Genomic DNA, 9906 nt, shown 5'->3' with positions numbered 1-9906 from the left:
GATCCTATGACCCCAGCTGACTTCCTGCCCTTTGGGCAGGGGGCTGGACTCGATGATCTCCCGAGGTCCCTTCCAGCCCTAATATCTATGAAATCTATGAAGTCTATGAAAAGGGGGGATTTAATACCAGCCTTCAACTACCTGAAGGACAGTTCCAAAGAGAATGGAGCTGCATAGTTTCCAGTGGTAGCAGATGACAGAACAAGGAGCGATGGTCTCAAGTTGCAGCTAGGGAAGTTTAGGTTAGATATTAGGAAAATCTCTCTCACTAGGAGGATAGTAAAACACTGGAACAAGCTACCCAAGGAGGTTGTGGAATCTCCATCCTTGGAAGTTTTTAAGATTTTGTCTGGATCATCCCAGCCAAAGGTTTGTCTAGCTGGGTCTTGAAACCTCCAACGATGGAGCTTCCACCACCCTTCTGGGTAACCTGTTCCAGTGTTTTAATACCCTCCTAGTGAGAAAATTCTTCCTAATATCTAACCTAAACTTCCCTTACTGGAACTTGAGGCCATTTCTCCTTGTTCTGTCATCTGCCACCACTGAAAAGTCTAGCTCCATCCTCTTTTGAACCCCACTTCAGGTAGTTGAAGGCTGCAATTAAATCCCATCTCAGTCTTCTTTTCTCTAGGCTAAATAAACCCAGTTCCCTCAGACTGCCCTTATAAGTCATGAGCTCCGGCCCCTTCACCATTTTTGTTGCCTTCCATTGGAATCTCTCCACTTGGCACCATCATTTCTGTAGCAGGGGGCCCAAAACTGAATACAGAACTCCAGATATGGCCTCGCCAGTACTGAATAGAAGGGAATAATCACTTCCCTTGGCCTATTGGCAACACACCTACCAGTGCAACTCGATATGCTATTAGCCTTTTTGGCAACAAGGGCACACTGCTGGCTCATATTCAGCTTATCGTCCACTGTAACCTCCAGGTCCTTTTCTGCAGAGCTGCTGCCCAGCCAGTCAGCCCCCAGCCTGTAGTGGTGCATGGGATTGTTCCACCCTAAGTGTAGGACTTTGTACTTGTCCTTCCAGGTTGTTGACGAAGACTTTGAACAAAACCAGGCCCAGGACTGACCCCTGGGGCACTCCACTTGATACCAGCTGCCAACTAGATATCAAGCCATTGATTACTACCCTCTGAGCCTGAGGATCCAGCCAGTTTTCTATCCACCTTACAGTCCATTCATCCACCCTTCCTTAGCCTGCCTGAGAGAATGTTGTAGGAGACAATATCAAAAGCCTTGCTAAAATCAATGTATACCACATCCACTGGTCTCCCTGCATCCACAGAGGCAGTCACTTCGTCACAAAATGAATCAGGTGAAACCATGCTGACTGTTCCCAATCACCTTCTTCTCCTCCAAGTCCCTAGAAATGGATTCCTTGAAGATCTCCATGATTTCTTCAGGGACTGAGGTGAGACTGACTGGTCTGTAGTTCCCTGAATCCTCCTTTTTCCCTTTCTTAAATATGGGCACCATGTCTGCCCTTTTCCAATCATCTGGGAGCTCTCCTGATCACCATGAGTTTTGAAAGATGATGGCCAGTGGCTCTGCAGTCACATCAGCCAACTCCTTCAGCACCCTCGGTTATATCCCATCTGACCCCATGGACTTGTAAACATCCAGCTTTTCTAAATAGTCTCTAGCCTATTCTTTCACCACTGAGGGCTGCTTACCTCCTCCCCAAACTGTACTGCTTACCTGCAAAGATCGTCTTCCCTCTCTTTGCCAGGTGGATCCCATCTCTTCCCAGCAGTCCTTCTTCTTAGAGGAATATCACATGGTCGAAGAAGCCAAAGCCCTCCTGGTGACACCACCTGTGCAAACGGTATTTTTTTGAAGGGTATTTTTTTTCATATGATAAAAACATTGCACTGGAGTCATATTTCACATTGGACAGAGCTGAGCCAGGATCGAGATGGATTGTCAAGGACATTGAGATTTCCAGGGCAATGGACGATAGGACTTTCTGTAACTATGCAGCTTGCAGTCTGTGAGATGGCATCACATTCACAAGTGGCACTTGGTCCATTTGATGCATGTTATGGTGGAAGCAGCCATAGCCAGGTATTGATCTGCAGGATGCACCTGCTCCTACCCAGGCCACTTCCCTTGACTGGAAGGATCGCAAGTGACAACGGTCTCCATGGGTGCCTCCAAACGTGCCAGAAGGCTTCTCCAATGTGCTGTAATTACAATGCATCAGAGCAGACTCAATTAATTGAGTCTGCTGGAGCTTGCTAGTTAGCATGCTCCAGTCAGCTTCCATATCTTGTGCATCAGCAACCCCATGTTTCAAAATGGTGGCAGGTGTTCTTTAACTAAAGCTCATTTGATAAGCCTTAGTTAAAGTGCCCCTGACACTATTTTGATGTGCGGGGATGCTGATACTGCAGCACTTTAATTAGAGTGGCTCTCAGAGCCTTTCCAATTAAAGCCCCTTCTCCCCCACCACCACCCCTGGAGCACTTGTAAAAACACCCAAGGTAGGTCCAAGGTAGTTCTCCAGGGTATCTATGCTACAGCTGGCCTGGAATGAACCTCTATATACATTAGAAAATATTCACTAGTATGAGCCCCTTCACAATCTCATGAACTTTGCTAGCTCCCACGTGTCCATGGCATCAAATTAAGCCCCCTTGTCAGGTCTTCCATGACTATCTTCCCACATTTATATGATTTGTGCCTTGTTTGCACTTGAAATTACCCTTGCTTTCAGCCACTGTTATTTTTTCTTTTGATCCCATGCTAACCCCTGCAACCAATAAGAAAAGCAGTGACTTGCCCTGGCTGAGAAAACCAATTTTAAAAAGAGGTCAGCTTTACCAGTGGAAATCATATCTCCCTTGACTAAACCGGGAGATTGAGGCCATGTACCAGTGGATGAAATTACACCAATGGAGTCAATTCTAATGTAGGCAAGGTTCTGTTTTCTTGCACTGCCACTGCATAATTCAAGTCTGCTAAGAATCCCGGTCCTGCACTTGCGGAGAGTCTAAAATCCACCAGGGACTTGCTCCTACCTATACAACGTAAGCTTCCCTCTGTTTTCATTTCTCCTACAAGTTACTCCAACTTAATGTCAGCTCTAACCAACAAATCACTACACTCCCCTCATTAAAATCACTTTGAACATCTCACCTTCTTTCACAGTTCTCATATTAAGAAATAAACCAAAAACAGCCATTAACTTTCCCAATCCTATTTTTACAGTACATTAGAAAATAATCCCCATACTAAACCACCTTCATGTGCACATGTCTAAATTGTGCAATCATATGAAAATGTGGCTGTAACCCCCTTCTCTTCCCACTGTTTGCCACAAACTTCTATGATGTTAGATGTAAAATAGCAATGATAGGCTTTGTGACAGAAGGACAGTTTCTTTCTTTGTCTTTGGTGATGCACACTGCAAACCTTTGGGAGCTATAAAATAATATTTTTACACACACCTACTCATTTATAGCATACTTACTTGTGCAATAGTCTTTTTATAGAGATTGGAAACCTGGAATATTTCTTAGTGTGGGGTGTGTATATAGTATTTCTTTGAAGTACTACAGTGCCAAATAGAGAGAATCCTGGTCAAAACGAACGTGAGGCCTACATTTGTGACAAAATTACTATGTACAGGTTCCCAGCGAAGCTCCAAATTTAATTCTATTGCAAGAATCTGTTTAAAAAATTAGTTATGGTTGCTAAGTGACAATATCATACTTATCTAATTCATCATTATTTACAAAATCCAAACACATAAAAGCAAGGAAATTAAAGTCAAGGGCACCATAAATCTTCAACTGCCCACAGGATGAACAAAAGATATTTGTCTTATCAAGAAAAGATATGTTCTATTACAAGCCAAAAAAAAATTAATTCTAACCCTTGGATTTATATATATTATCTTTGCTATCTTGATTTCAGTAGCCAACTATTTCATTTAAAAGTGCATTGCTAAGTAAGAATGATCAATTAATACCAACTAAGAGGAGAGTTTTCCGATAAAATAGTTATATAATTGCAATTTCATGATAATAATATTGCAGATTTAGTTACATGTTTAACATATTTTGGGAGGAAATATATTTTTAAAAAAGATTTAAACTGGTGAATGGAAGGAGAAAATAACAACCTCTGTAATTTAATGGTTTAAACCCTATGATGCCATAATTCCAAATAGATATGATGTGTGTAAGAGTACATAAATATAGATTAGTAGACTGAAATAGAGGAAGAACATAATGACAGTTATAAACCTGGTAATTGAGAAAAGACATCTCATGAGAAAATGAAATTTCACCATTATTTTGGTTCTATGTGCTGTGCTTTGAAAATAAACAATTTTCCTTTATTTGAATTTTTTTTCTATGAATATTTTCCAGGTTTTCACATTTCTGGCTTGTTACTTTATGTCTCCCCTTTGTTTTTTCAACATTTCCCTCTCATTTATTTTCTATTTTTCCATTGAAAGTTCAGGAGAATTAAAGGGGAGAAAAGAAGAATTAGAATATAGATTTTTTTCCCCCATTTTTAATTTGTGTTAGCAATGAGAATACTGAAAAGAAGAAAAAAATCAAGATTTTTTTCTTATGTTCAGAAAGGCCATTTTTGACCTCTTCACTCCCCAAAGACACTGGAAAAAATTTCCACCAGCTCCGATCAAATTGAAAACATATTTAACATGGGATTTTCCTCTGAGCCCTAAGGAAGGAACGAAGGTATTGCCCCTTTCTGGACATACTTTCTTCCTGACTCCCCACCAACACTCACAAAGCTCCAGGAGTCAATCAAGTTATGTTACCTTATCCCAAACCAGGCCTAACAGATCTATGTTCACAGTCACTTGGGGAAATGCTCCTTCACAGTTCAGTTTTCTTCTTAGAAGTAAATTCTGGGAGCAGTCAGCAGTTGTGATAATGCCTAATGGCATGCATCATACTAAGATTTCAGTTGTCACTGGGTCCCAAACATCTGTGCCCTTTACCCCTGAGTATCCCTGCTGACTTCATAAGAAGCCATAGTTGGGGCGCACGTGGAGAGGCAACCAGATATTGACCCCAGACACTGCTTTTGAGTAGGAGAGGGTACAAAAATAACTGCTGATGCAGCTGGTTACACTGTCTCTGCCAGCTGCAAGTGTTGTCCCATGTGCCAAAGCTACCCTTTTACACCTCTGGGGCTCTGCCCAGACAAGCATGGATGTGCGGTATGTGGCACTGCAAACCAATCTGTGGCACCACACATCACACATGCAGGCATTCCTCGCGCTGCTACCTTGCAGTGTGGGAGGTTTTTTAGCCCTGGGAGATTCCAGGGCCAAAAATACTCACACCAAAAAAAAGCACAGCAGCACATGCACCACCCAAAACTGGAGCCTGGCCAGCTGGAGCCACACTCTAGCTGTCAGCCAGGCTCCCAGCTGGAGGAGCGCGGTGGCTGCAGCTCCCCAAAGCCTCCAGGACTCCAGGTGAGGCTGCTGTGTGCCACCTTCCTATTGATTCTCTGCATTAGAGATATATATATATACAAACTGCAGTCCAAGCACCAGAGGAAAAGTTTGTGTGTTACATGTCATTTGTATGCCTTTGTATTTGTGACAAATGGCATGTTTTGCAAATCATATGACTTTCATCTTCCCCCACCTACTTTAAAGTGATGGATTTTGTTAGTAAGTATATGAAAGGTACCATAACTGTCACCTAGCAATCCCAACTAGTTTTTGAAAATAAAGTTACCCCCCCACACACACACACACTTTCCCCACCCTATTTCTTTTAGATATACTGCACGTTAGTTTTAGCAGGAACCTCTTATCTGGTAAACTGCAACAACTCTTAGCACTTCTAATCTTCCCCCATAATACCTTTAGTCAGCTTCTGCAATACTTCAAAACAAGACTGCTTGTCGGGCCACGATGTAGTTTCTAGTGACTCAAAGAGCACTGCTTGGTGAAAAGGTGCTGAAGCTCCTTGCTCCCCATTATGCAACAAAGAATACATGAGAGGAAAAAAAGATTAAACGAAGGACAGAATATTCACTGAACTAAGGACAGCTATAAAAATCCATTAAAATACTTTCCTAATATGACTTTTCTATGTAAACAATTTCTGTAACTGTCATAGGGATGCTACGTGAATGGGCGGGGTGGACTGCATGATCTCAAATAGGAGGGAAGCTGGTCTGTGACCCAATCTCTCTAATAGAAACCCTTGTTCTGATGTCTGGGATGTTATAAGTCAGTACCAAAATAGAAACACTAAAGTGATACAGAGACGGACAAACCACAGACTGCCAGATAGGAAAAAATATGATACCCTAATGTGAGGCCCCACAAGAAGGAAAGATGGTCTGGACAATGTTACTGGTGAAAAAAAAAAGTAGTGAGGGGAAGAAAGAGCGATGAGCTAGAAATATATGCACATAATGATGACCACCAGCAGCTATAGGGGAATATATCACATTGTGCTGTGCTGTCATTTTACCTTTACCAAGGATATACCTGTGAGGTTATCTATCCTCATTATGCCAAGTGCTTACCCAGGTATCCACTGATTTGCTTACAGATAGTCTAACACTCCAAAGTTGTGCCTCAGCTAGCAGCTCCACAGCTCCCACCAGGCTCCATGTGCTGCTCACAAATAAACTCCAGAGTATTTTTATTCCTGGGTGCAGATTCAAACAGCTTGCCTGGGAATCAAATAACTCCAGAGTGATAAGCTCTGAAGTTTATTCATGCACATTAACTGCACATGTAGATGCCCTCACAGAGCATGACATTAAGTCTTTCAGGCTCTTCCAGGTCCTACATAACTATAGCCTTCTTTATTCACCTGATTTGTACCTTGTTTGCAATTAGAATTGTCCCTGCTTTGAGGAACTGGTTTATCCAATGCTGTGCCAGCTTCTGCAGTTAGTAAGAATAGTAGTGATTTGGGAAGACAACGATGGGAAAGACTCCCATCGACCAGAATGTGGTTCAGCTGAGACCCTCTGGCTCTTCACTGTACCAAACATCTAGTAGTCTGCAAATAATGCAAAAGTAAATAGACTGCTAATCAGTCAATTGTTTTTTTTGGCAGACCAACCTGTACTCTTTGAGTACATACAAGCAATCTGAATGCCTGGGTGTGCAGGTGTTCACAGGGTTTAGGTCATCCTAAAAATGGTACACACCTGATCTAAACTTAGCTCACATCAGAAGTGAACTAACTTAGATTGGCCTGAGTTAACCCAATTGAAGATGGGTTATCTTGGCCAAATGAATGCTTGTACACATTCACAGTACAACCCGAGGATCGGACACTCACCACAGCCCCAGAGCTGTGCTGTTCCTACCCCTCCCAGCCCAGATCAGGCTATATTTAGCCCTGCAACTATCTCTGTCCCACTGGGCCACCCCTTCTCCCCACGAAGCCCTGACCCACAGACCTGCCATCTCCTCCCCCTCTCAGTTACTTTCTTTGTGCCGCCTTTGCTGCTCACAACAAGTGGCAAATACCTGCACATGCCACTCCCAGTTTAGGTTTAAGTGGCTTAAAGCAAACCACCTTAACCAAAACTAGGTCCTGCAAATGCTAGTTTGCACTCTCTGATAATATCTTTTTTATATTAAATTAAATGGCTTCCTCATAGCATTTCCAACTAACAGGACTGTGTGTTCCCATTATGCATTTGATTTATATGACTATAGTAAAATCATATGCTGTTCATGGTACAAACTTGTCAGCAGCAACCATAGAGAGACACATTTTCATGGCCAACATGTAACACAAGGCATTAACTTCATACCTCATTTGAGATAAATTCAAATACATTACTTCCTATAAAATGGCAGCTTCTATAGTATCTCTCCCTGCCCCCAAATGAAGCAGCACAAAAACTATATATGTGCTCATCCACCATGTCCATCTGTGCAGGTGGGAATGACACAGAATAAGTCTTTTCATCCCTGCCCCCATTCCTCCAAACTTTGCGTGCCTCACAGCTCCCAGAGCTTGAGAAGAAGGTCCAGGAATGAGAGAAGACAATGTTATGAAGATGCCATTTTTCCTCCTTTGCATTATCTCCACTCGCAGGAACAAAGAAGCCAATTCAGAATTCCTGTAACAGTGAGATTGGCCAGATTCTTCTCCCACACTGGCAAAAATCAGAAATAAGACCCCTGAAGTCAATGCATTTATAACAAAGTGCATCTGGTAAGGCACTGGAGTCTGCCCAAACAGGTCAATTATGATCTACGCTGTTAAATTCTACACATCCCTTTAATGAAGAAAAAGTTTGATCTCTGAAAAGGTCATTAAATTTATAGCTGTAACCATGACATGCAACTCGTGAGGGAATCTTTGAACAGGCATATTGCTCATCTTACCAGCAGCTGCCATTCATTATTGTTAATACAAGCCCATTAGTAATGTTTCACAATCGTACGCTTGTAAACAAATAAAGGGGAACAAAACTCCAGAGACTCTGGATTTATTTATCTCTGTACAGATTCACAAGATAAATGCTATGAGGTTTCAGATCCTATGGGTTTTAAAAACTGTCAATAAGTAAATGTAACCCAGTTACAGATTGGGAATGAATGAACCTGCAGGGTCCTGAAAGTGCCATTCATATTTGTTGAGAATGAACCAAATGCTGTACATGGATAAGGAAGTTAAAGTTCACGTAAAGTCTACTTGGACCTGATCCCTTCCCAAGAGCATGGTTCCTCAATAAATCACAAGCCAGCAAAAACTTAGGCACAGGCTTCATTTGACTCCTTTTACTGCTGTGAGATGTCCCTTTGCATATGCATACATGTGGGATAGGGCCTAGGAAATTAGCCCCTAATGTTCAAGTAACCAGAGAGCGGTGGCTCACAAAGAAAAAACTGCAAGTAAAGGTGAGCAGGAATATGTCAGCTGTCCTGTGATAAAAGCCCGTGTTCACACAGGTGGAAATAAAAAGAGCTAGAAATTCTTCACTTCTTCAGAACACGAGTGGCTGCAGCAACAACAAAATTGTTTCCAAGGTTTGCTGAATAGATACAGGGTGTTGCTTTCTGCTGTTGATCTAGACAGCCAGGTAGAGATGAAGAAACACATCGCACCTAATACTCATTCTGTTGTAAGCAAGCATCACAACTCATGAACTACAATATACAGTTCCCTTATCTGTCTCTGTAATACGTAGGGGATCTGATTCTCAGTCTGTAAAATGGATTTAGGTTACCTGGGCAAAAAATCAAATTTTAAAAAATTATCTGAGGACTCTACTTTGTTATTTTGTAAGTAGTATGATTATGAGCAAACTACAAGGACCCTGAATGGGTTATTCGCATTTAATAGATTAATTTGCAATTTTTGAAGACCAGATTAAATGAAAAAAGTTCTCTTCCAAATGTGTTGTTTTAGTTGTGATTGTTTTGACTGCTTATTTGCCAATAGAAGGAATGGAAAAAAATCCATAAACAATACTGTCACATGCAAATTCATGTGCTTCTGTACAGTCATAAGGCAGACAAGTATAATAGAAAAGATACATCTATCACTCTAAATGGTGCTGTTATTTTTTTTTAAAAATACAGCATTTTACTGACATAATCTCTATATATCTTAAGCAATTCAGACCAATGCTATCCATTTCCAAATATGTCTTCAACTTGTGAATTAATCTTGGGTGCCTAGGTGTACTTTTGTTTTCATTACTTCCCAAATATTTTAAATTGTTTTAGCTGAAGATAATCTGGTATCTTCTCATGACTGCCTCTTCCTACTTCCTTGGAAAAATATCTGGTTAGGAATACTAGGGCCTTGTTACACCTTACACTAGATGCCGTACGTATGTTGACCTGTGCTAGCTCAACTTCGGAGGAGTTGCATGTTGAGGCCAACAGGGGCCTGGAGGACTGAAAGGTAAAAA

This window comes from Crocodylus porosus, unplaced genomic scaffold (assembly GCF_001723895.1).
Source record: "Crocodylus porosus isolate Cpor-Errol unplaced genomic scaffold, CroPor_comp1, whole genome shotgun sequence".
Classification (NCBI taxonomy): domain Eukaryota; kingdom Metazoa; phylum Chordata; order Crocodylia; family Crocodylidae; genus Crocodylus; species Crocodylus porosus.
This window is presented reverse-complemented; position numbering follows the sequence as displayed.